The sequence below is a fragment of the Thunnus thynnus genome, chromosome 9 (assembly GCF_963924715.1).
Source record: "Thunnus thynnus chromosome 9, fThuThy2.1, whole genome shotgun sequence".
NCBI lineage: Eukaryota > Metazoa > Chordata > Actinopteri > Scombriformes > Scombridae > Thunnus > Thunnus thynnus.
The window spans coordinates 6490533-6518371 of NC_089525.1; the positions used below are offsets into that span (position 1 = coordinate 6490533).

Consider the following 27839-nt stretch of genomic DNA (forward strand, 5'->3'; position numbering starts at 1 on the left):
CACAATATACACAGTCTGAGTCTAATATACTAACTTGGGGCAAAATACATACTCATACTCATTTTAGCCTCGGAGTGGTTACTTAACTTCAGATTTATAATATTGTTCTATTGTTCTATTGTCTCATCAAAAACAGACATCATATCACATGATTTTACATGTGTTTATGTATTTTCTTAGTATACAGAAATAAAGTACCACAAACATTCACAGATCTAAAATTGTAGGTTCACATCAAGAAGTACTGATGCATGTATCGAATACATGATTTACACACTCTGGGTTATTACCGAGCATTTTGTGAACATTTCTCAGCAGCAGTTGCTCCTTTGACTGATCTGTTGAGCCCAAAGGTAAAGTTCCATTGGTCAGATTGTTGCCAGAAAGCTTTTGATGATGTTAAAGCTCTTCTCACTTGTGCTCCAGTGCTTGCAGCCCCACATCTGCAGGAGTCATTTCAGTTCAAGGTGGATGCCAGCAATACAGGTGTCAGTGCTGTGTTGTTGCAACAGGATGCATCTGGTATTGATAGGCCAGTCAGTTACTTCTCTCGTAAGTTTAACTCCTATCTACCTACTACTCAACTGTAGAGAAAGAGGCACTCGCATTGATTTGGGCATTGCAGCACTTTGAGGTGTACATAGATAATGGGTGTAGGCCTTTAGTGGTGTATACAGATCACAACCCTTGTACATTTCTACATTCCTTACAGAACCTAAATTCTTACAGCCTTTCCATCTGGATATCCGGCACCTTAAAGGTTCTGAAAATGTTATGGCTGATGCATTGTCTAGAGCATCACCTTAAGGTCTCTTTCCAGTGTTCCCTCTTTTCTCTTAAAATTGCTTCTTAAATACCAAGTTGTGAGGGGAAGTTGGTGAGCAGGGAATTATTCATTAGTAGATGAGGTAACTTTAACACATAAGTAAGCCATTTTTATGTGATAAGTGTGTATATTGAAAGTTTATTGTAAATGTTAATTGTGATCATCCGTAGCACTCCATCATTGGAAAGTCAGGGTCCTTAGAGGTGTGACAACCCTGGGGTTACCCTCTGTTTTGCTCTGTGTGTCTGTTACCTATGTTGGGTTAGAGGAGAGGAGGTCGTCAGAGGAGATGTGGCACACCTGTACAGCCTGGCACAACTGATATAACTGATTTTGAGCAGGAGCCAACTTGTAACAATACACATGACATACAGAAAATAGCCTACAAAGCTGAAATGTTAACACTGTTGTTATTCTAGTTACTTTTAGTATTTAAAAAGTCTTAATTCTAGTTACTTTAAGCTTATTACTCAATATACGTCTCAGCTTATAAACAAACGAGAGGAAATTGTCATAAGCAAGCAGCCAGACCTCCTGCACACTCATTCACTAATCACGCAACATCAACAGGTGACAACAACCACTCAATTAAAAACTGGATCAATTCTAAATGAATGAGTGAGTCCAGACGGCTCACTGTAACTTCAACAAGCAAACTACCTACAACACATTATATGATCTCTGCTGCATTCTTGTTAAGGAGATAAATTCACAATAGCCACAGAGACATTTAACCATCAGAGATTAAATTAGCAACCAAAGAGACAGAGAGAGAGAAGCTGCATCTGACTCACGTTATCTGATGTCTTCTTCTTTCTATCATGGAGATAAAGTACTAATGTCATAATGTCCATTTGTGGCTGTTGGTCATCGTGTTTTTTAGTTAACAGAACTTTGTGGCTGCTGGTTAACCAGTCTGATATCATTAGCAACAATGACAAACCAGATAACTTGCTGGTTGTTTCGTTTAAATTATGTTTTTAACCTCCTTTTGTTGATGAGAGGAGTTCACTTTAGAGCAGCAGCACATCGGGCCACAGTACGTCATTGTAGTCCCGCCATAGTCCAGCTAAAATCCATTCTCACCGTTAGCTTAACATCGTTTACGGTCCTTCAGGGCTGATACAACAAGCTAACTGTTGCGTTGGCTAATGCAAGTAGCTATCTACTGCTCCATAGAAAAGAAAAAAAGGGAAATGAAACCGTAGTTTGCAATTTACACATTATAATTTCTTTTCTGATATGCTACTGTATGACTCTATCGCTTTACCATACAGTGGTAGAGATTTGAAGATGAAATTTGGAAACTGTCATTGGACCAACACGATATTGTATTCTGGTTGTTGCTTGGTTAGAGAGGACGTCCTCCCTTGTGGCGTTATTTTTGTGTGTTTGGCCAATAACAGATTAGCATGAAAAAAATGAAGTACATGAAACTGATATAAGTGATCTCGCCCTAAAGACCAGCAGGAGCCCATCCTCCTCTGCTCTCCTCTCACTGCTACACACACTGCCCTTTCTCCTCTTACCTGCCCTGCAGGTGTCACTGTTGAAGCATTTTAATCAGGATTTCAATAATGGATTTTTTTCTAAGAAGAGAGAAAAATTATTTATAGAATATACTTAGATTTGGTAATGGTTTATTTCAACCAATTGCTCTTTTTTTTATATTTTGATCTCAGTCTTGCCTCTCAAAAATAGAGGAGGGGCAACCTCCTCTGCCTGTATGGAAGAGCCTCCTCTGACACAGACACACACACACAAGGAGGCAGACAAGACAATAACAAGTCAGTAGCGTTTGCAACTCTTTGGGGAGATGCCATAATGTGTTTTTCTACTCGCCTTCCGCTCATCTTTTTATCTCCCCTCTTTTTTTCCCCTCCAGTAGAGTCTGACTGTGGCCCCAGAGTGGATATGAAACCGCCAACAACTTGTCATGGACTCAGACACCTTTTGTTCAGCTGTCAGTGCACATACACACACAAACACATTCACTTGCTCCCTGACTCGCTTACTCACACAAATACGCACATTTTCACATTTATCTCCCACTTTCTCCCACATGAACGCACCCAATGCAACCAGAATAAATGACCTTTCTTTGTTACACACATACACCTTACATGCATGAAGTCATACACTCTCTCCGTCTTTTTCTCACACACACTACATCTGTTGTGCTAAATTTAACACAATCCTCCTGAGTAAGATACGGTGTCACAGTCACAAGTTATTTTTTTCCACTTTTGATTTGTTGCCAAGCTTCAAGAGGGCGGGTCTTACCTGATATCAGCCTGTCTAAGAGCAGACATCAAAGGGGCTAAGAGAGATATGAATGCGTATGAATGGTGTGAAGTATTTTGTTTAGTTTCCATCTGCATTTATTTGTTAACCTAAATGAACTGAAACCAATGCTCTGTGCACAGGTGGCGACACAGGAAGAGGGTAGAGCTGGCCACCAAGTTCACTGAGGTTCAGGTAAGGCCTGCATCCTGTCTTGTTGCTGGCAGCTGAAGGCATTCAGTAAACAGTATGTTGTATTTCAATGTATTTCATCAGTATTTCATTTCAAGTTTTATGTCCCATTTCAAAACTAATGCTATTCCATTCTGTAAATAGATTTTGAAATGCCAATTTAATTTTAATATTACTTTGTTTATTTCATCATTATTATTATTATTACCTTACATTTGTCTATTTTTATTCTCCTGTGTTGCATTTTTCGGGAGCAAATTCCAAGACATATTCTTTTATGCTTGCATTGGCTAATAAAACAGATTCTGATTGAATGGGCTATGTCATGCTGACATATAATCCCAAAACCAAGAATCATATAGATATAAAAAATCTCCAGGGTTGTGTAAATAGTAACCTCGCCATGCCATGCATTCTGTCAGAAGCCTACTGCATATGCTTATATGCCTAGACATCTTTGCAGACTGTTTTCTTCCTTTAATGATAATTGAAGTGATGATAATGCCTTATACGCTGTTACTGATTTTTCATATTTGATAACATTTTGTTGACAAGTGGCCATGGTATAGGTAAAGCACGATAATGAAGTTCATAATAATTAATAATGGTAAAGGTCATGCATAAATCATTCAGTCATACTGCTTGATTTTATTGATTTGCACACAATTATCAGTTACACAAAGAGACAAATATATTAATATGATGCCTGTGGATCCTCATGTGTTGCAGGATTACAGATGAATGTAGTATGTTGCTTATGAAAGATGTAAGAAGTACATTTGTATCTGAATTGCATATATTGTGTCCCAGATGTTTATAAAAGTGTAGCCCTGCAATTGAAGGTCCTCAGCCAATAAATGATGGCAGCCATTTAAGTTGTATGTAATTTGTTGTCTATAGCCCCTGAGACAGGGGGTCAAAGGGGCTTCCAAGCATGCAGTATCCTGACATAACCAGAAAAGGTTTAGTTATTGTGTATTGTGTATTATTCTTGTCCTTGTTTTAATGGACTATAATTATTATTTCCATGTGAAAGCAATTCATTGATTAAGGATTCATCATGGCTAAAAATAGCAAGTAGTACTTCAAATTACAGTCTACATGCAGTATATTAAGTATGTATATATTACATTTTTCACCCGATTCTTTTCAATTATTTTCACCTTATTTTGATTCAAGGCCCTAAGCATGGCCTCTGCTGCTTCACTTGGTCTGCCCTCAACTCTTTTCTTTTTTTGCCATCACCTCTTCTCTGCGCCCGACCTCTCCTACAGTCTTACACACAAAATCTAGCAACCTAACCCGTTTCTCCAATTCACCGACACCTTTTCTTTTTTCTTTGTAGTATCACAGGGGGACCGTCTGAGCATCAGGTGTTTTCTTCTCAACCTCTTTCTGTGCCTTTTCTCTGCACCACTTCTCTATTTCCTCCTCTGGCTTCCCTAGCTCTGTGTGAGTAGTAGTAATAAAGAACAAAGCTGAGCCGAAACGTGTTGGTTTTACTAAAAACACATTTGTTCTCTGGTAAAAGTGTTGCTGGAAATTTCTTTCTCAGTGTGCTGGAGTGTTTTTTTTTTGTTTTTGTTTTTTGCACAGTACAAAAACTCATTAGCTTGCACAGTATTGAAATCTAAGCCCCCCTAATAACAATATGGTTGAGTCTACATCGCACGAATTCCAAGAATCACTTGGGGATTTTCTAGCAATATCAGTAACACAGAAGAGCCAAGAACCTAAAGCTTATTTACCGCATACTTTTTCTGAAGTGTTGTGGGACATTTTATGTCAAATGGTCAATGCTTCTTTTTTAAGGTCACAGACACCACCACACAGCTCTAATTGGATGTGGGATTATTTACTGAGACAAGCTTACTTGGTGAGAATGCAGATTGTGAGTTTCCTGGTGATTTACAATGTAAATCATGTATGCACAAGTGTATGGAACATTTGACTGTGTGTTCTCGTCTCTGTCATGAAATGTGACCAAAGCTCTGCTTGGCTTAGCCACTGGTCGGTACAATATTGTTTTCAATTGCAAAATGACTGCCTACCCTGTATGAACTGCCTAAAATTGATGTGTTTGTGTATGTTGACAACAACCTCTTTAATTCTCAGAAGAAACTATTTAATTGTTATACATAAATTATTATAAGTAGCACACTTTCAGTGAGTCCAAACTTTTGACTAGTACTGTATATTGTCAGGAAACCTGTTACAGAGAGGGTCTGAGGTGGATGGTTAGACCTACAAAGTATGTGACTTCCACTAACAACATTTAACATTTTTTACCACCAAAAGCAATCTTCCATTAACCTTTACTAAGGAGTTTTAGTTGCCTAACCATAACCAGACCTTTAAGGCTGTGGTTCAGACTTTTTCAATTCTATATTAATACACTGCTAACATGCCCATATGTTCTTTGAAAGGTTATTGGTCACTGAAAGGTTAATTGGTCACTATAATCATTTCTCTTCTATACTGGTTGTGAAGCAACACTGTTGTTGCGTAACTGCTCTAAGAGATGGAGGACAAAGTGAAGACTCCAATGCTTTCTATAGTTCAGCAAAGCTAATATGAGGCATCAGCAGTCTGAATTAGCAAAAGTTTTTGGGTAACCTCTAAATTTAGTTTTTTTAAACACAAAATCCCCCTTTTGTATTTCCATGGACTGTAGTTCCTTTCTGAGATGTGGTGGAGGGATACGTCACTGACAAAACACTCATAGTTACACTCATGACTGCCATTACAAAGATATCCTTGAGGACTTTTATCAGTTTCGCTGAACTTCTGGAACAGACATGGGGAACTTTAGAAGGCAATCTTGTTCCTTTAAAAGCTCCTACTTTTCTCAACTGTCCTCACAATCTTACCTTCTCGCATCATCTCACATCTCAGTCTTGCTCATTTTTTAGTGCATTTATCTTCATCTCTCCTGTCCCACTGTCTATTCTCTGCACCTTACAATTTCTCAACTCCACTCCTTTTCTGACCTCCTTACTCTGCTCACATCTTACTCTCAACAAGGCCTCTGTAGAGACTCTTTTTTTGTAAGGATTGTAACAGCAGGACCCTCTTTGATGTTATAAACCTTCACAAAAAAGATCTATATGGTACCATGCTTGAATCTTCTTTATGCTGCAAAAAACCCTTTTGGTAAGGTGTTTTCTGGTGTACTACAATTTAATGGTCCTCACATTGATTCTTCATAGAGCTGTAAAGGAGTGGTCCTCAACCGTGGCCCTGAGAGCTCACAGTTTGGTTGGTTTTCAGTCTCATGAATAAAGGACCAGGATTTACTGCCACTGCTGTAAAACACCATTTATGAAAAATGTATGAAATTGTCTACATCAGTGTTATTAAAAACGACCTTTTAGGGAACCACAGTGTGCCACTTAATACTCATTATAAATTAGAATGTTCTTTCAACGATTATGAGTCCTGTGGTCGAGGTAAATGACCATTTTTAATATCAAGGAACCCAGAAAAGACACTCGTTAGGGGCAGTGGTACTCAAGTCTGGTGTCCTGCTGGTTTTCTCTGGCGGTTAACGAGCCATGACTATCAGGGAGGGTCACAAACCTGCAGAGCGCCAGCCCTCGAGGACTGGGACTGAGAACATGTTAGGGCCAGTGAACCTAAACTGATAAGGTCTGAGCACATGGACCCCACGAGGGGAGACTTCTGTTGTTGGTTTATTTCTTAATATTAAGTCTGAATGCCTGTGTGTGTGTAACTGACAAAATGTTTGTTTCAAAAAATTATTTCGTCATCATTACATTTTTACATGTTTGATAACCTCTTTCATCCAATTTTATGCAACTGCCATCTCTCAATTTCCCTGCTCTATGTGGTTGCAAACCGTCTCCCATGTATGTGAAAGGTGTGATGTGAGTCTCCCCTGTGTTCATGTGTAGTCTGCCAGGTCTCCATGGTGATGGAGGTTGCGTGGTTCAGGTCCTATTCTGTTCAGGTGGCACCTGGAAGCTGCCTGGCGTCCTCTTCATCACATATTCTTCATATATATTATAAATCCATTATAATCTTGTTATCCTGTTCATTGTATTTCTGTAATTTGTGTTCTATTCTGTACACACAACATCTATTGCACATCTGTCTGTCCTTGGAGAGGGGTCCCTCCTCTGTTGCTCTTCCTGAGGTTTCTTTCTGAGGTTTCCTTTTATGTTTTTTAATGGATTTTTCCTCTTTCGAATCAGGGTCTAAAGACAAGGATGTTGTATTGCTATGCAGACTGTAAATCCCCCTGAGGCAAATTTGTGATTTGTGATATTGGGCTATACACATAAAAAATAACTTTCTTGCTCTCTCAACATCCCTGTTCTGTAGGCTCTCTTGTTTGGCTGCAGTGCTCGAAAACTTGGAAAACTGGAGTCAGTCATTTCTGATTGAGAAGCACCGGGAGAATGGTCAGTAAGCACATCATATTCACATGTAAGTGGTTTATTCAGTTTTTTAAGTATTTTATTTCAGTTTATCTGCCAGATAAGCAGTAGCTCACTAAGCTAGTTGACTTACTTTATACTTAATTGCAGCAACATGTGTAAAATGAACATTCCAATCAGCCTCAGCTGTACTTTGTGCTAAGTGCTAATTATCTAATGTTAGCATGCTAACACACTGGACTAAGACAATGAACATAGTAAACATTGCTTAACATCAGCATGTTAGCATTGTTTTTGTGAGCATGTAGCTCACAGAACCACTGTGCCTATGTACAGTCTCACTGAGTCGCTAGCATGGCTTAGTCTTGTTTTTAGCTCAGTAGTACAAGTGAAAATAAAAAAAATTGTAGAGCCTGGAGTTGTCCTGTATTTATATAGCCAGCTGACTTAATCAGTGTTTAGCATGCTTGTAATGGCACACTCTGTAAAAGAAAATCTTGTCTAATATGTAGATTCATTTAAATTTACACACAGGTACAGCTTCTTTTTTTTTTTTTAAGGATCTACATCAATGATCATGATGCTTTGGCTGCGTAGCTGAATAGTCAAATTTGCCAACTACCTCATTCAACTTATGTTCATCTAGCAGAAGTAAGCTATCAAGTTAGCTAGCTTGCAATAATAGACACAGAATTGCACAAAGTAGAGACAGAATTCTATTGATATTTATAAAACAAGCTATATATCCAAAACTGTATGAACTACCTACTGTTTGTGTTCAGAATGTCCCATCACATGCTCAGGATTAAGGCAATAATGTAATGCAATAATTTATAAGAATGGAAAAATATTGAAACTGCAATTTCAACTTAAGACCCATCAAAGTTTCTTTTTCTACTTGTTCTCACTTTTTCTACCTTCATTGACCAACTCTTCTCTGCTGCGTCTGCCTTTCTGTCCCCTCATCTTCCCCCTTTTGAACTCCTCTCTGTTTTCGTCTCACCTCACGTCGGCCATCTTCTGTGGACTCTCAGCAGCGTGTCTCCTCTCTTGACCTATGCACTCTCTCTGGCCTCTATGCGCTGTTCTTTTTTTCCTCTTCATTTGCCTGCTCCTTGTCTGCCTCAATTCTGTCATTTTTTATTCTCATTGCATCCCATCTCCACCTTGCTATGTTCCCACTGCAAAAAAGTGCCCATTTAAACAGTGATTTACTCTGGGAGTGAGTCAGTCATATTCTCACCGGTGCATTCATGCTCCTGTGCTCCACGGGACAGGGAAAATGTGGGTGTTAAAAAAGAATAGAATGAGTAACACTACTTCAGTAAGAACTATCAACATTCCCCTGAGCAAGGGACCTGACCCTCCATCTGCAACTCCATTGGAGCTGCTCAGAGGTCAACAACAGAAGACTGTGGTTGCATTGAGCAACTCTCATAGGTGAATGGGTAGAAATGCATGAATGTGAAGAGGGGTGTGGAGAAACATAAAATAGAAGGATGGGTGAAATGAGAATGTGAATTTAAATGAACCCTTTAAAAAAACAAACCACAAATACAATAAAATAGATGGAATGAAAGAAAGAAAGAAAAATCCCCCTGCTACTTTAAGAATTCTAAACAGAAAACTAGAGATAAGAAAAAGCCATTGTCAACTGATCAGAAGGCCCAGAGGCCTTGACAAATGGAGAGTGTTTTATATAAACAAAAAAGGCCAATGAAGTAGGGAGCAAATGCCTCTTGCAAAACTTAACAAGGGCCCTGCTGAGCAATAAAAAAGATGGAGGAAGTTGAGAGGAAGTTTGTTGGGTTTAACCTATTGGGATATGAGTGTAAAACTGAGGGATAAGAGGTGAGTGGATCACAAACAACTGAAAAGTGACAAAACAAAGGGCAAGATAAGCCTAGGCACTTATTGTGTTTTCAACTGTCTTCTACCCAGATAAATCCTATTTGATAAACTTTCATTTATTTTCAAGGTGTATGAAGTGGCTAAGCATAAATGGGGTCTATGGGTATCACTTGTATTGCTAGTGTCAGACTATGGTTGCCCCTCCATAATGCTATAAATAGAGTGGCAATCATACAAGAAAGCAGATTCAATCTGTCCTGGAAATGACAATGCTAACCTTTGAGCGCTGTGCCACCCTGTCTCCAATATTCTGCACTTGAACAAATAGGCTCAGTAGATTATTGTGGACCATGTGCTCTGTGAAGATTACAATTTTCTTTGACGTTGTGATCATAACAGCTGTAACCACGGGAGTACTACAGCAGTAGTACTGTGGCCGGGTGGTCTAAGGTGCTGGATTAAAGTGGACCTGAAGCAGTCAAGACTTTAACATAATTCACTAAAAGGATTTCCACTCTTATGAAGAGTTTTATAACAAACATGACAAAAGAAAAGAGAAACGTTATATCTTTCATGGCAAGGGCACCACCATCTTGCAGTACTATAACCTGTGACATCACAGGGTTGGTTGGACTGGCTGAGTTCCACAGATACAACAGTAGAGACAGTGAAAGATAGAGACTGGGGAGCCACAGGACAGAAGTAGACAAAAAGGAGGCCACTATTGTATTGTTCCTGGATGTACAAATGAGTTTTATAGTATTAAAGTCAAGGACAAAACCAGGGGTTAAATGGGGCTGTTCCCCAGCACATAGGCCTATGGTCTTATGTCATCAGGAGACACTTAACTTCGAACATCTTCAACAATGTAGGGGGCAATTTGCTGGCATGGGTTGGGTCCACTTGTCCTCTTAGAGGGAAGAGTCCCTGCAAATCAATACAAAGTTGTTCTGAGTGATCACCTTTATCCTATGATGAAACATTTCTATCCTGATGGGAGTGGTCTCTTCCAGGATGACAATGCCCCCATTCATAGTGCACGAGGGGTCACTGAATGGTTTGATGAGTATGAAAATGATGTGAATCATATGCTATAGCCTTCGCATTCACCAGATCTCAACCCAGTTGAACACATATGGGAGGTTTTGGACCGAGGTGTCAGACAGCGCTCTCCACCACCATCATCAAAACACCAAATGAGGGAATATCTTTTGGAAAAATGGTGTTCATCCCTCCAGTAGAGTTCAGAGACTTGTCAAATCAATGGCAAAGCACACTGAAGCTGGTCTGGCGACATGTGGTGGCCCAACACCGTACAAGACACTTTACATTGGTCTTTTCCTTTAATTTGTCACCCGTCTGTGTGTATATATATATATATATATATATATATATATATACACACACACACACACACACACACACATACATACATACATACATACATACACATACATACATACATACATACATACATACATACATACATACATACATACATATATATATATATATATATATATATATATATATATATATATATATATATATATATATATATACACACATACTATATATATACATCTCCACATGTGTACATGCACGCATGTATATAGACATACAATGTGCACACTTACGTACAAAATGAAACAATATAACAAACATGCATCCTTTGTGCAATGTTGAGGCACATCAAGCCAGCGAACTGAGAAAAAACAGATTACAGTCACCTTGAACGCAACACAGTTCAGTTTCAGTTTAAGCTAGCTAACAGCTTCATGCTTCAGCGTCAAGCTAGCTATGAATCAAGAACAAAACTGTACATTAGATTTTGTATTCAAAATTAAAATGGTAATATTTAAACAAAAATAAATATTCAAAACATAATTTAATGTCTATACATTGTTTTTTACTTGATTATATAGTGTTCTTCTCTTAGGTAATATATACTGTATGTATTTTGGCTTTGATACCTACATGTCTTTAAATGCCAAAGCTATTATTTTAACTGTACAACCAGAAGTTTTTTTTGTGTTCATCTGAACTTGACGTATTAATAAAAGTATCTAGAATGACTTTGATTAGCATTTTAGTGATCAGAGCAGAGGGTTGTCTCAACAAAATTTTATTTACAGTTTGTCAAATTATATCAATCAGATTTTGCAGTCTGTGCACATACATGCACTGATGGCAACCCAGAAACCACAGGATCCCCCCACATAACAAATCTCAATTTAACCCCTGGACAAAACAGTCCATCTTCATCAACTGGAACAGTAGCCCACTGCTCTGCTGGCTAGCGGCACTAAAGAGAGAGAGATCTCCGATGAGCAATGACTTTAGGGTTTGCAGTGGACATTATTTAGAGAAAGACCACATAGAGGAGAAGACCTCTGAGTCAGGCAAGCTAGTGGTTTGCTGGACCAACACACTAAAGCCTGAAGTTGCATCATCAATTTCACCGCCTATGATGTGTGCTCCAACATACTTGACAACAGCGGTACAGTCACTGAATACATCTTTCACTCCAAACATCAGCACTCATGAACACCTGACCTCTAAGATCATACTGGCGATGCAATGGCTGCCATATAGTGGTACAGGTTACTGTGTTGTATGCATTAAAGAATAAAACATATATTATTATATAAGCTATGGACATCAGCATAAATATCAGCAAAAGGTGAGTGGCAACTTTTCTAAATAAATTGGAAATTACTGATGACTAAAGGTACATATCTAATTCAGAAGTATTTGTCATCAAAGCATTACTCTGACATGTTGCGATCTGCTGAAGTTACCAAATCATTGACTTGACTATTTTGATCAGTCGGAAAAAGACCGGTGATCAAAGCAGAATAGTAAAACAGAAAGAGAGGGAGTGTGGCTAGGATCCAGTCACTATTGAGGCGTTGGTTCAAATCCCACCACTGCCATGCTTATGTAAGTGTCTACATGTTACAGATTTTTTATGCTTATTCTGAGGGCTATTGAGGACACACAGATTTACCCTGGTATACATGGCAGTACACATTACAGCCTGCCAACCAAGCACTGAAAAGATTAAACCAGGTAGATCAGCAAAAATATGGCTGGTGGCCAGCCGTGTTGAAAATACATCCAAAATTCTAAACTAAATCTGATTTGAATTGAAACGTTGCCCACTAAATTTGTGGCTTTGGAGTAAGTGATACTATTTTTCTCATTTATTCTGCATTTTAGTAGTCTTGCACCTATGTGATGTGCATATAATTACACCCCAATGAATAGTTGATCATTTTCAGCTCTTGGTTTGATTTATTCTTTGCTCCCTCACCACAAAAGTATCATTTATGCAAGAGACACTGAAAGACAAAGAGGACTGACAGATAGAAAGCATGGAAACTGGTATAATGTTAAACAGACATGCCTGTTTATTGCATATTATTTAACAATTATGTTGACCTGCAATGTTATCAGGACCTCTTTCATTTCAGTGTGACTTTAGTGTCTCCCCATTCCCCTCCTGTTGCCTTTTTTTGATCCACCTGTCAACTCCAATAGAGGGCTGCACCTCCCGGCTGCATTTAGAGGAACCTTTGAAACTGGAGTAGCCTTGTTGGGCTGTTAGGTGGAAGATATATCGACTTTGGAGAAAGCACCTGAACTGAGACACAGTAGTAGTGTTTACTCTTGCAGCACATTGACAAGTTTGTATTTTAGAAAGCCAATTAAGTTGACCTAACCTCACAACTCCCACTGGCTCTAATACATTTACTTTGTGTCCCCCAAAACACTGTAACTATATTCTATAAGTGTTTTATCTCTATGGGACCCCACAGATGCTATAAAAGTTACTAAGGTAATTTCCAAATGTCTGAAACAATCATTTCACTGTGTCACCTCTTGCCCTCTACCTGTTTCTGGTGCCTGCTGGCTGTATTTGCTCTGTTGCTTGTGTGCGTGTGCTGTGTGCAAGTGTGTGTTACGATGTCTGAGTTCTTATCTTTTCTAATTAATGTGATCTGTAGGCTTCCATCTCTATCCAAGCCATCTGTGCCTGAGCTGAAGTTATCTTTTTGCTGAATGTGAACCACTAGAACCTTATCCAACCCTCTATTGATTTAGTGTCTGCCACACTTAGCTCGACATAGCTCACCTGGTTTGTGGGAAAGCACAGGGAAACAAGGGAGGAAAGAAAGATTGGAGTTTAACCATAAAGTGTCCATGATGTTGGAGGCTGTAGTTCTTTCCATGAAAAGGGTTTGACCTGGTATATATTGTATGGTTAACTGTTGCTTGATTGTGCAATAATATCATGTGCAATGTGTGTGTTCAGGTCACTCACCTCTGTTGTTAAGTCTCTTCTTCAGGGTGTTCAGGCTAAAATAATCCTCAGGGTATTTAAACACCAATTTAAAGGTTCTGGGACATACCGTTTTGTAATTGGTGTTGGGGTGTTGTTAATCTGTTGTTCAGATTTTCTGTGGTTCTATTGTAATATGTAACATAAATTAAGATAATACAGAATATTTGACAGTAGTGCAGCATAAATGTATTTTTATGTATTTGTTGTTTTGTGTAGTTTGATGTCAGGTGGGAGGCAGATTTCCCTATACTGTGGTAGGAGTCATGGTAGGAGTCGAGGTTGTTGGCAGTTGCAGACTATATAAGGCTACCAGTTTCCATCAAGTGCAGCTGCTGTCAGGACCACATGCTGTCTGTGGTCCACAGTTTTTTATGTGGAGAACTGACTGTCATTGTTGTATGTGTTTAGTCTGGGTGAAATAAACACCCTGTTGGTCTGCAACTAACCTCTGCCTCAAGCCTCTCTGCTTTTAAAGTCCAGCTGCTACACGGCCATCTTAACAGTCTCAATGGCCAATGTTCCTGCAATATTTCCTGAAATATTGTTTGGCATTCCAAAGGTGGGTCAATTAATGTCCACTTTCTTGTACACATTATTTTTTTGTCTTTGAATTAGCTTGGGACATTGTTTTTTATTATTAAACTTTTATATCTCTGTGCGACAGAACTTTCAAGCTTCTTCAGCTCCATGCTGCAGTTGTGGTGAGAACATTTTTCCAGGCTGCACAGAGGTGACATTCTCACAGGCGTTGTTCAGAGGCATTGCCATAGCTGTTTTTTACATACTTTTACAGGCTTTGAGTATAATGTTTCTTTTTTTTGAGGTCATACAACTTGAACTTACATCAGATCTTTGCTGATGAAGTTTTTGTCCCCAGATGAACTTTTTAAGCTTTCAATTCTGCAGAAGTCTCTGCATGTAACATGTAACATGTAACATGTAATGATTGTTAAACTCTAGCTTTAACAATCGATACATGTTACAGTTACATGTAAAACGAGCTCTCCAAAAGAAATTAACTGTACACCTGTCACATCAACATAAGTGGACTGAATTCTCACTGGAAACATTTTTACATATTTTTAATTGAGTGTTAAAAATATGTTAAAAAAAAAAAAAGTTTTTAGTTTTACCTCCAAAGAAAGTAGTTTGGACAATTTGGCAAAACTGTTATTTGATTGTCTCAACGTTCATACTTTGTTGCTGTGTTCCTAGGTCTCACCAATCAACTTGGTTAGTACCATGCGGTGTTCTATCTCACACAGGCTCCACCCTCTACTGGACTCTATGGGTAATACTCTCTCCCAATCACATGCAATGCAATTGCCCACTGAAATTTCAACGTATGTAGCCAGCCAGTCAGGACATGCCTACCGATTGTGTGTGTCTCACACAGTATAAAAGGCGGACCCCCACAGAAGCTGGCCTTCGCACAGGGAAAGTCTGCAGCAATGAAATGACTATCAGAAGGAGGGAGTGTACCATCAGCAAGGGCTATGTTTAACAGCGCCCCCACCCCCCCATGTGCCGGCGGGGTTCACTGCCCCCTCCCACCGATGTTCATGTTCATGTTAGTTGTGTTATGTGAGAATGTTCAAAGTGTTTTAATAAAAACAAATAGCATTATTTTGACAAGAGCACAATCCACCACCCTTCATCCAGCTGGTCAAAGAGGCTGCATAATGGAGAAAGTACTTACTCAGCTGGCACCCCTGCCTCTCTTCCCTCTGTCAGGGAAGCAGACAGCGGGCTCCCCCATTCAGCTGCAGGCTGTGCTGGCTGGAAAAAGCTCAGCGCTGAGCTCATTCATGAGTGCTATGTTAGGTGCGATGTTGTGAGAAAGAAACACATCCCACCGACATAGAGACACACAAAAGCAGATCTGTCTCTTGCCTCTCACTGCGCTGGCTGGTACTGTTATTTATCAGATCAGCCAGCACGACTCGTCTCTCCAGGTAACAGTGAGGCGTCGCAAGGCATTATTCCTCAGTGAGGATATTATGCTGCTCGCCACACATTGACCAGGGAGAGGATGCATCCCTCCGGTTATTTTGGTGGGAAATATGTAAGGTGACGGACGCACTGATACAACATCTAAAGATGTGTTGAGGCCGCCAACTGTGATGCCCCGTTGGCTTGGCCCTTTCGATATCGCCCTCTTCGTCTCATTCTCCCTCTGCTGGAAAGAGTGAGACAAGGGCAACCTTTGGTCATCGTGATAGCCCTGTCGCTGTGGTACGCAAAGATGACCCAGATGTTGGCGTCCCAGCCCTGATCCCAAAGTGTAGGGGGCTCTGTCCAAGGAGACGGTATCAAATGGCGCACTTCTCACGTTTGGCCAACCTCTCCAGGCTTGGCTCCTGAGAGGGACAGACTAATGCACAAGTCCCTCCCACCAAGCGCATTGGTGCAGTGTAGCAGTGTCTACGGCCTTATTCAGTGAGGTGAGTGTTGAGGACATATGCACAGCAGCATCTTGGTCTACGCCTTCTCCGTTTATAATGTTCTATCTCTTGGACTTGATGGGCTGTTTGTGAAGGTCCATGCTCACAGGAGTGATTGAGGACTTGTCAGAAGGGAGGTATGAGTGTCAGCTGTGGTACATCCGAGCCGTCTGCTGAGGTGGTTTTCAGGATGGAAGCAGCAGTGAGGCATAGCCTTTCATACTGTGTGAGACACGGTAATCGGTAATTGGTAGGTGCATCCAGATTGGCTGGCTATGTACATGCAAATTTCAGTGGGCAATGCCGTGCATGTGATTGGAGGAGAGTATTACACATAGAGTCCAGTAGAGGGCTCTGCCTTTGCTTATAGAAGTAGGGTTACAATATTGTTAACCGTCGTTATTATAAGAGGTAAAAACTATGAAATTAAGGCCAGTTGTAATGAGTGGAATTATTATTCACATCGGTAGGTAGAAGTGTGGTGAAGCAGCCATTTTGTTTATGGTCTTTGTAATGTAGTTGTGTCAACACCCTTGACTGGCAATTAATTCAGAGACAGCTATTCAATATGTATTTCCGTCTATAATTATGTATCTTTATACAAACAGATCAATGCAACGTATACTCTTAGTAATTTGTTAATTACATTTTCTCAAAGGGCAGTAGATACATATGAATATTAAAATGCGTATTAAATCAGTGTCAGGGGGAACAATAACATATTTAATTGTTAAATACTGCCGGGAGTTTCTGCCGCTATTAAGGAGTTTCTCATTTACATCCCTTTTTGGGGAAAAACAGCAGTTTCGGGCTTCTGTTCGAAGCAGATGCTTCAAGCTGGTGTGATGTGCCACTTGACACTTGGAGCTCTCATTGGGTCATTTGAAATGGTGTGAAGAATATGGCTCATGCTGGAGATAGAGGTACTTTAGCAGGTTCAGGAATGTATCAAAGGTGTGTGTGAATGTGTCTGAGATATGTGAGGGTAACAGGTGCTTGTTTACTGGTTGGGAGGGGGAGTTAATGACCTTATCACCGTGGTGCAGTGAAGTGTGAAGTCTCATCACCGCAACTTGGCTGTTTATTCATACATACATATTCTCAGCATTGATGCACACTCACACACACATAGATGCAAATATGCACCCACAGAGTCATCAATGCATGCAGGCATGTGTGTCGAAACTTAAAAACTTACATGCACTTACACTGTGGAGCACAAATATCCTGACATGCACAGATGACTTACGTCATGCATTAAATGATAAACACACTTACATAAACATGTTTATTTCTCTGAAACACAACCACAGAACACTGATGATTTCTGTGTGTACCTGTTAAATGTCGTTGCACAAACAACATTTCATTCAACATAATTAACCAATAAATGCATCAATTAGCTAAAATATATCTGTAACTCAAGCTGCTTCTATTGCTGTCATGTTAAACCTTTTTTAATCTCTAAAGTTTAAAAGAGTTCAGGGAAACAAGCTGGTTATTTCATTGACCTCAAGCAATAACATTGACCACTGTAGTTGGTGGGGAATATAAAGATGGGAATTCCAACACGATCTCATGAAATAGTGAATAATGAGCATAAACTCTCACACAAGATTATGTGTTGGGAACACATATCAAGACAATTTGGTTTAGTCTTTGGCATTACAAGTTTTGTTAAAAATGGTGGTTTGGATTACTTTGCAGATTAAGATTCACACACATAATATATCATCAAGAAATAAACTATGATGCAGTATTATAGATTATTTTTTCCAGTTGTACATGAAGTAGATAAAAATTAGCTCAGAGGCAGTACATCGTGCTTTATGCATACTTACATACATAAAATTTTTAAATCATTACTTTTAACAAAGTGTTTTTACAGTGTGGTATTAATAGTTATATTCAGCAAAATATTCTCCTACAGTTGCCAACAACACCAGTTTTCAATCAGAATGAGTGAGAATAAGGCAGAGGGAGACCCTGTGCCTGAGTTTGGCTAAGGCCCCAAAATCACTAAATCTGCCCCTGCATGAAATTTGAAAACCCAGTTGGAGACAGTCTAATGAAGAGATGCTATCGAACTGTACTGTAGGAAGTGTGGGATCCATCAATGTTGAGACTGAGAAGCATAACTTGTAAGATGATTTACAACATTTCATGATTATTTGCATTGCACTGGTCATGAAAATGTTAATAATTGATTTTTCTAACCATATGCTACATCCCTGCTTACTGTATTGATTCAAATAAATACCCAAACCAGACAGGTCTGTACATACCGGCACCACTAATGTGCCAGTATTGATTCTGGACCTTACAGAACTTTGTCAGAACACTAATTATATCCAATTAGTGCTTCCCATTAGGCTGTGCCATCTGCACTGAACTGAGGCAAGCAGAAAACAAAAAGTACAAGAAAAGAGCAAAATCAGCAGTGTGAGCTGGGAAAGGTTTATCAGACAGTGAACTGGAGGAAGAAATGTGAAAAAGTTGTTAATTAGTTGCTTCTTATAAGCAGTAATGAACCAGTGGATATTGTACATGAGTGCTGCTGTGTTTATTTGCTAGGTGTTTCTATGTGTGTGTGGTTGTTTTTTGATATGTTGGCATTTCTCCCTACCAACACATTAGTAATGTGTTGTTAACCAGTTAACCATTTTGAATGAACTGCTCGTATCAAAGAAAGCATCAATATAGCATAATGCATTGGCCTGCACATAAGATGACCTCACCTTGTGCAACAGCTGTTTTTGGATGGAGACTTTTTGAAGAAAAAACTTGAAAGAATGAAATATGTCAGGCAGACAGACCATAGTATGAATCTTGCAAGGTAAAGGTTATCTATACAATACATTGTATGCTTGAAAGAAAGAGGAGACCTGTAAAAATATGTGTTTTAGTTCCCCAAAACATGAACAATGTAAGCAAGCCAGCAAGAAACAGCAGCAAGGGGACTCAGGTGCATCCACTCACTCCACATTAAACTTCCTGTAATTAAGCCGATTAGCACACAGGAACAACACTGGCATACCTCAGGGAGGGATAAGAGTAGGGATACTTTAAAGACGCTGCATCAAAACATACCCACATTGAAACACATCGCTCCTTGTTGTATTGTCTGGGGATGCCCAAACAGATGGCACAGCTGCATTTATGTGGGTGTATATCTGTTGTGATGGCATTAACGCATCAGCTCAACAAGCTATTCAGGCATGCTTAGAAGGTGGACACTTCAATATGCGCATGGGAGGTCTTAAGGTGGCAGCATATTCCTGCAGATTAATACAACACAAACTCACTTTTTTATTAGTAAATGGGAGTAACCACCCTGACCAAGACATTTATTTAAAATTTTAATTCAATTTGTTACTTACATTTTATTGAACCAGAAAGGTTCCTGAACAATAATGAAAACTAATTGTGTCATTCAGTGCTGGGCAGGTTTATCAGAGCTTTGTCATTGTAAATAGCTGCTAACTGTGTCTATAAACGTAGTTAACGAGAGCGGTGAGAGTGAAACAAAACAGTAAAGCCACTGCCGTAAAACCAAAATAATGAGCTGAAAGTCACGACAATTTTGAGCTGGGCTGATGGGAACTACAGAGTCCATAATGATTCTCTGTGGGTTAATTACTGCAAGCACTGTGGCCACTTTCAGATACAAGTATTCATGTGATCAATTGTTAATACAAGAATATTGATTATAGCTGCTTTAAGGAGCTACGGCGTAGCTACTGTGGCTATGTGCGTCATAGGCTAAACTGTTCCCCCTTAACATCGAACAACAAATCCAGCTTTGTACTCACTTTTATTCCTCTTGTCTTCTAATATTTACATCCATTTAAAAACTGTAAAGACATTGTCTCACTCGTTTTCCATCCACCACAATCTTGTTAATCCATCTTTGATAAGCCTGTTTGTCCCAGCTAGCCTGTAGAGGTGGAAAAACTCTGGATCTGGATCACTGCCCGACAGATAGTTCTGTTTAAAGCTAGAACAGCCATGGCAGTTTTTCAATTGTGCAGTTTATGTTTAAGCAGTCTAAGCTGCTAGGCAATGGTATTCATTAGAGTGTGCAATCTGAAAACTACATCAAGTCATTCATAACAGCTTACAATGGATAAGAGACAGAGATTCATGGATGCCAAACAGGCATTAGAGTTACTAATTGAAATGAGTGATGGCAAGTCTGATGGAAGGGAGATATCAGGACTGACGGGTCATCTGAGTGTCAGAGAAAAGCTATAAAATAGCTTTTGCCTACATAGTTCGACATAATAATGTTGTGATAAGTATGAGCATTTTTGAAATAGGCTCAGTCTAAAGTAATTCTCTCTTAATTTTTATAAAGTGTGCTGCAGAGCCATCACTACCAGAGACTGGGAAAGATGGCACAGTATAGACTACCATCAAGTCTGGTGGAAGCTCGGGGAGACAGCAAGTCCAAAACATTCTCATAGAGTCAGCTAACCCACCACCACATGCAAGGAAAGAGACCCAGCAATGCTGGTTGACTGATGACAAGTTTGTACTGACTGAAGTGTGAGAGAGTTTCTTGGTGATGTTCTCTCATTTACACATTGTTGAAATGCCTAAATTAATAATTGATAAGGTGAAATTATGCGCTTCATTTTATCACATTGATTTTGTTGCAACATTAAATCACCCATAACTGCTGTGATTGTTTCTTGTTATGATTATGGCTCATTATTGTCTATTTGGGATATTTAGGCTACTTTAGTCATTTAAATAACATGGGTTATCTCATTATGTGATGAATGTCATTTTATAATGATATCACATCACCCAAATATGCAAATATTTAGTTCCAATACCCATTTTCAGTGTCATTTGAGACTGATTCATGCTGACAGCAATGCAAAGTGATTGGTGTTTTTTGTTTTTTGTTTGTACTAGAGATGTGGTAGCCAGGTGCACGGGTAAATTTTACCTGTTAGTGGTTTTAGGTATACAGCGACCTCTGGCAGTTCTAGTGTTAAACAGGTGTTATTTTTTGACTGGGTATACATTGCATTTACTGTGTTGTTAATGTGGCCAAATGTGTCTCTAAACACTTCAGGTGATTGGCTCTTTGGTGCAAATTTGGCTCATTATATAGACAAGTGTTTTCTGTTGTTTTGTTCCATGTGATTGGATACTGGTTGCCCAGGAAACTTGTTGAGGGACATCACAGTTTACTCCAAATTGAAATTGCCTGATAACTTTTGGGACTTTTGGGTCTCAAATTTTTTAAAGTGGTACATAGTAGAAAGATGAACCAGTCTTACCAAATGTCTCATAGCCTTGAGCCCAAAGTGCTGGAATAGGCTCCAGTTCCACATGACTCAAAGGTGGAATAAGCAGATAAAACAAATAAATGGATTCAGCCTAAAGATGTTGGTGGACATTCATCATTCTATTTATTCCCTGAAGATTTAGGGAGGACCCGAGGCCTCCGTGTATTGTTTGCAGAGTAACACAGCAGTATGGCAAGATACACAGATATATCACTTTCAGTGCAAACACTTAACATGTGACAGGCTGTATCATCATAACATGGTTTACTGGTATTTTTCTGGGGTGTTAAACATTTCCAGACCTTGACCCACTTATGAGAAATCATCCCACGTCTCATCATCTCGCCCTGGGAGCCGCACTCATTAAAACCTATTATTACAATGATCATGTGAGGACCCAACAGCAGCACACCCACAAACTGTATTTGGGTTTATGAAACACTGTCACATTGCATTTGCCTTTGTTCATTAAGCAAGCTGTTTACAGTTAAAAATAGGAAAATGCATTAAAGTGATATGCTTACTCGCTCCTGACCTTCCACCAGGCCAAAACATGTTTGTCTCATTCATAGCTGGAGATGATCAAGTTGACTTTATGGAGAAACAAGCTCATTTTAAAAGCATGGCTGCTCTTTTGATGTTGTTGATACTTTAACAAGAATAACAGAAAAGTCTCAACCGTATATGATCCATTTTAGCATATAACTTTGTTTTTTTATTTGATTTATTGTTAAAGGAACATGTAGAGAATGCCTCTAATGTTTGTTGGTTTGACTGGTGAGCGTGGATGTGTTTGGAGTAATTTACTGTACTGAATCACATGTGGGTACATACAACTGCTTAATTATTACCTAAACTGTTACCTGACTTTGCTTTCTATCCTTTTTTTTCAGATTTGCATAAAATTAGGTGGAACATCGGGCCATGGACTAACAAAGAACTGATTGTTTTTTGGTGTGGATAATACCACCAACAGATAGCGGCCATTAGAGAAGCTCTTCCCTGATCAATGAGGCATAGAAGAAAAGTTCTTGGATTCCTTGGTTCAATATATATATATTTTTTCCAGTACAGCCCACAACCAGCTCAACAGATTTTGTGCATTTTTCAGTTTTTTCAAAAATATTAATTTCATCCAGTCTTCACCAAACTGTCAACAACAGAAACAGACATCATCTATCTTTCAACACCGAACCAAAACCACTCACAGCATCGACTGAGAAGGGTTCATCAAGTTCATCGACCAGTGCATCTGTAGATGGCAGAGGACGGATCAAGGAGACCATTCACATCCAAAATCATCTTTAAATGGAGACAGGAGTTCACCCACAAATTCCAAAATGTTTATTGAAATAAGATACCTGGGAATGATATTCAATTATTGTTTATATAGAGAGCTGCTTAGATCTTGGCTGACCTTTGTCAGACACACATCACATTATGAGAAAACCAGACAAACAAGTAGAGACAACTATGGGCTGCTGTCTCCAGTCACCTTTAGTTGGACCTGTGTAAACATTTGCAACTGCAATATGTTACTGCCAAATGTCAAAAACTAACTTTTTAATTGGGAAAATAACACGGGTAATTGGATGAATATAAAATCAATAATGTTGCTTCCTCAATTGCATTTAACATTAAATGCAAAATAAAAAATCTGTTTTTAAGGCTCTAAAGGTTCATGCATCACTGCGTGATGTCTCATAGGGAAACCAAACAGACAGAAAAGCAGCTGCTCAAATCTGTGTTTGTCTGGCAGTAAAAGCATTTAAACAACAATTAAATTCATGGGAAAAAATGAACATACAGAAATTAAATATTAAATATTAAATTAATAATTATTAAATTAAATATGACAAACCTCAAGGCTATCTCTTTCCAGCTCAATAAGTGCTCCAAATCCATCCAAATGGATAAAAAAAAATTAAAAAATAAATGCCCAAATATTATAGATATAAACAATGCAAATTAATTCATGAACAATAGCAACACTACTGTGGCTTACCACAATACTTGAACATTGCAGAATAATAAAATCACAATTTAAGTGTTCATAAGTGCGATAAAACTATATCCATTTCTGCCCTCTGGCCTAAATATAAAGAAAAACAAAGGGGCAGCTCAAATGCCAAAAGTAATAGGTTTTACCTTATTTGGTAAACTGCAACACAGGCCTTGACAGTATGCCAAATTGAGGTGTACTACCACACACATGCACTCCAGAGAGAGACAGAGAACCACATCATTTTGTGCTATCAAAGAGCCAAATAAATTATGATAGTGCAATCAACAAAACTGTAACATAGAGGCTTCTCCTACAATGAAAATACATGTTAAAAATGTCTTACTTTCACCCCCAACAGGTCACGACCATTCCAACTCCTAACTCAATGGAGAACTTTGAACAGTCACTAAGGCCAGGTGACTTGGAAACACATGAACTATGTACATTCACCAGGTGAACGTCCTAATACATGGAGGAGTCAAAGCTCCCCAGCAGCTGTCGGAGAGGGTGGAACGTGGCAGACATCCATCCGTTCTGTTTCCCTACTTTGGAATCTTGCAAAACACGCATCAACTATCTAGGTACTACTGCCAAAATCTATGACCAACACTACATCCAACAGTGCATACGTTAAAGGGTGACATTGCAAAAACACTATAGCTTTTGTGTGTTCATCAGGTAGGCTGCAGGTGGGTGGGCATGGTAATAATGGTAACTCATAGCCCCTCTCACCAGAGTGAATAAAAAATTATGTCATAACAAAGTTGTGCTGAGTAATGTGGAGAAAATTTAGGTTTTTTTGCATAACAAAGGAATACATTTTTCTTAATGTATATTTTTTAATATATTGTAATTTGTAATCTAATTTTAAAACCTTCCCAACTAATGGAAAACCAGCCCAAATTCTGTCCACCCGCCCAAGCCCATTTTCCCCCACTCAATGCAGCCCAAAACCATCCAATCTGGCAACACTGAATGTTACATGTGTTTGAAGTTGTACAGCCTGTGAGATAGTGATAAAACACACCCACGTACTAAATGCTTCAGCACATAAGAATGTAAGTATTGCTGCAAGCAGGAAAAGACAGCAGTAGAAGAACATTTCTCTGACTAGATTGCAGGTTATAGGTTGATTGGCAGATTTCACTAATAATTTAACAGCATGTTCAGTGGATTCATCACAGTGTTTGTTTGTGTGTCTGATGGCTTACAAGTTTAGGATGACGCAAGCTAACCGGCAGCTGCAGGCAAAAAATATCCCATGAGACCACAGGAGTTTAGATCACATAATTAAAGTGAGTGCGCGTAACTTTTAAATGCTGGAATAGATTGTATTATATTATATTATATTAATTTATAAGCCATAACATATTTTACTTATGTCTTACTTGGTCAGGTAGGCCCAGTGGCTTAGCTAACAAAAGTCAGCTGTATAACTAGTGTCACCAAGTTAGTTCACTGTCTTTGAGTCAACAATCTACATTTTAGCATGTCACTGATAAACATTTCAACTGTTTTAAACAAGAAACACACCTCATTAAAAGACGCTAGTTAATTCTTGCTGTTAGCAAGTTATGCTGAATGTATCATGGGAAGTGCAGGGCAATCAGTAGCACGTATTAAAAAAAAAAATTAAAAAATCTTCACGTTTGGTTGTGTGGCCCACAACATAAACTACACCTATTACATATTGCATTTTATCCCTTACCTTATGGTTTAAGAAATAATAAAACGAAGAAATAAAAGTAATAACTGACATTGTGATCTGTTCAAGGTGTCTCTTAAAAAGTTTTACAGACTCGCCTTTTATAATAGTGCTCTGGGGAAAATGGTGTCTGGTCCGACTAGTAATTGACTGCGATTGTCTGGAAAATTTGGCTACCACTCCATATTCAGTTCTCTTAAAACAGTCATGTATTATCATTATGTGACTCAAGAGAATCTTCGGAAATGTAGATTAAGTCAATCTGCAGTATGCTCTGAATACCACTTGTAACCACAGTGGCAGCTGTTCAGTAAAAGTTACATAAGCTCATTTTAATGTAATTTAAAACAGTCCCACTTACTGTATGGTCGATTAAATTCTGAAAAACCTTAATTAAGTGTTATACACTGTAGGGAGCGTGTAGGTGGCCAAAAAATCCAAGCACTTTGTATTCTTGATACTACATCAATCAACATAAATCTGTCTTGAGGTACAGTGGAATGTGTAATAGCTTTAACTATTTAAATTGCCATGTCTTTTATGCAGATGGTTCATTGAAGCTTTTGAGACTTTAAATTGGCCACACCATTATAGTGTATTCATCTGTTGCAGTGGCTGAATGCCAAGATTTGGTGGAACTCAAAAGAATGTAAAAAAAAGATTGCATGTCATAACGCCTTAAGAGAAGCATAATGACTTCCTTTTTCTCAGAAAAATGTAATGCAGATGATAGCATGCAGACACATTAGAGAATTCAAAAAGATAATAAAAAAGATCCACTTAAAAGCCAGAGTGTAGCTCTTATGGCACAGTAACCTACACGCAAATCCCTTTAAAAACACCATCAGTTATATTGTCTCTTTGGGGTAGTCAGACAGATGGCACCACTTTTGTCAAGACTTTCTTTGTAAACTAAAGCTGCATTGAGATTTGTTGTCTCTCTTGTCTCTTTTCAAATCAATGTTTAAAGAATTTCTTTGAGTTGTGGCTTGAAAAAGTATTGAAGCGCTATAACTATACGTCACCTCAACAGACTCTTGATCTGCCTTTAAAAAACGAGATGTGAGACAAAACAGATGAGCTTGACAATAGATACTTGACCTCGGAAATAGCAGCTGACAAAACAATCTGCACTCAAGGTGATTGAGTTTGCTAAGTTGTCATGGAACTATATTTTTGTAGACTGAACATCTGAACATTTTAAATGATTTTGTGGAGACCTCTGCCCACAAAGAAACATTTTTATATCACCATATTATCATCACAACGTCATCTGATTGACATGAATGCAGTTTAATAACAAAAACTGTGATCGGTTATATCAATATTTGAAATGTGTGACCACAGAGAGTGTTAGAGACGACAGAAAGTTACTGTCTCACAGCCGACTGTGACCAGAAAACTACAGAAACAGCTGGTTACTGGCTTATTGCCCTTTAAATGTTTGTTTAGTTCCCTCCTGCTCCCTGTGATCATGTTTTAATACAGAAGAGTTGTTCTCATTTACATATTTTTCTGTTTCTGTTGTCAGACAACGGAACGAGGATGAAATTGCAACTGTCCCCAACTGTGACTTAACTGCCCCCAACCTTTGGTGGGCAGCTTACATCATTTTGTGAAAACCATTTCCCCTGTAAACACAGATACACTACAAATTCACATAAAATTTTCAACTGGCTCTATGTGGATGTCCTCTGAAACTCCCTTTCCAGCAGAACTGAGCAGGGCTGATTTCCCAAAATAGACAATCCGAAAATCACCCACTTTATGCAGGGATTGGTAAGGTGTACGGAGGTGTGAAAGAAAAGAAGAGTTCAAACTTCTGTCTACTAAGTTACAGAGACACACAAAAAGCACCCTGAGTGAGACCAGGACGACAGTGGGATGCAGAGACTGACAGCAGATTTTTGCCCGTCTTCAATTGTGGTCAGTTGGAACAGTTATAAAAAAGTGTATCCAACTCTGCAGTTGAGAAGGAAGAACTAAAAAGGTGCAGTAGAGTATGAAACACATTGAAATCTGAAGAACTGCAAATAGACACGCAGAACATTTTTTAGATTACTTTCCGTAAGAGGATAGAAATTAAAATGTTTCTGTGCAGCAGAATTCTGCAGCATTTATACAAACACTCCACATTTAAGTTAAGGCATTCTATGTATTTCCTGGAAGCATGTACCATCACACATCACAAGAGGTCGGACGTGAACGTGGTGACAGCTCTAAGGAGTTTGACACAGAGCTGATTTGATAGTGGGAACTATTATTCCCTCCCATGTAGTCAGTAGTTACAAAGAATCAACAAAGAGGTCATTTTACAGCCTAATTGCAGACTCATTATCCAATAGAGCAAGGGGAAATAGGGAAGAGGGAGAGAGCTGGGGAAGGAAGAGAGGAAGAGAGATGTTAGCAAACAATATGACTCTTCCATGCTTCATTTAGAAAGTGAGCAAGACAATAGAATAAGGAAGAGAGAAGAGTACCC

General features: G+C 38.9%; 1 long non-coding RNA gene across 1 annotated transcript; it reads left to right on the plus strand.

Moving 5' to 3' along the window:
• Positions 1 to 3251: 3251 nt before the first annotated feature.
• Positions 3252 to 24003, plus strand: LOC137188735 (uncharacterized). Its single transcript, XR_010929501.1, has 3 exons — positions 3252 to 3304; positions 7646 to 7750; positions 22541 to 24003. It is a non-coding gene; the product is annotated as an uncharacterized lncRNA (long non-coding RNA).
• The last annotated feature ends 3836 nt before the right edge of the window (positions 24004 to 27839 follow it).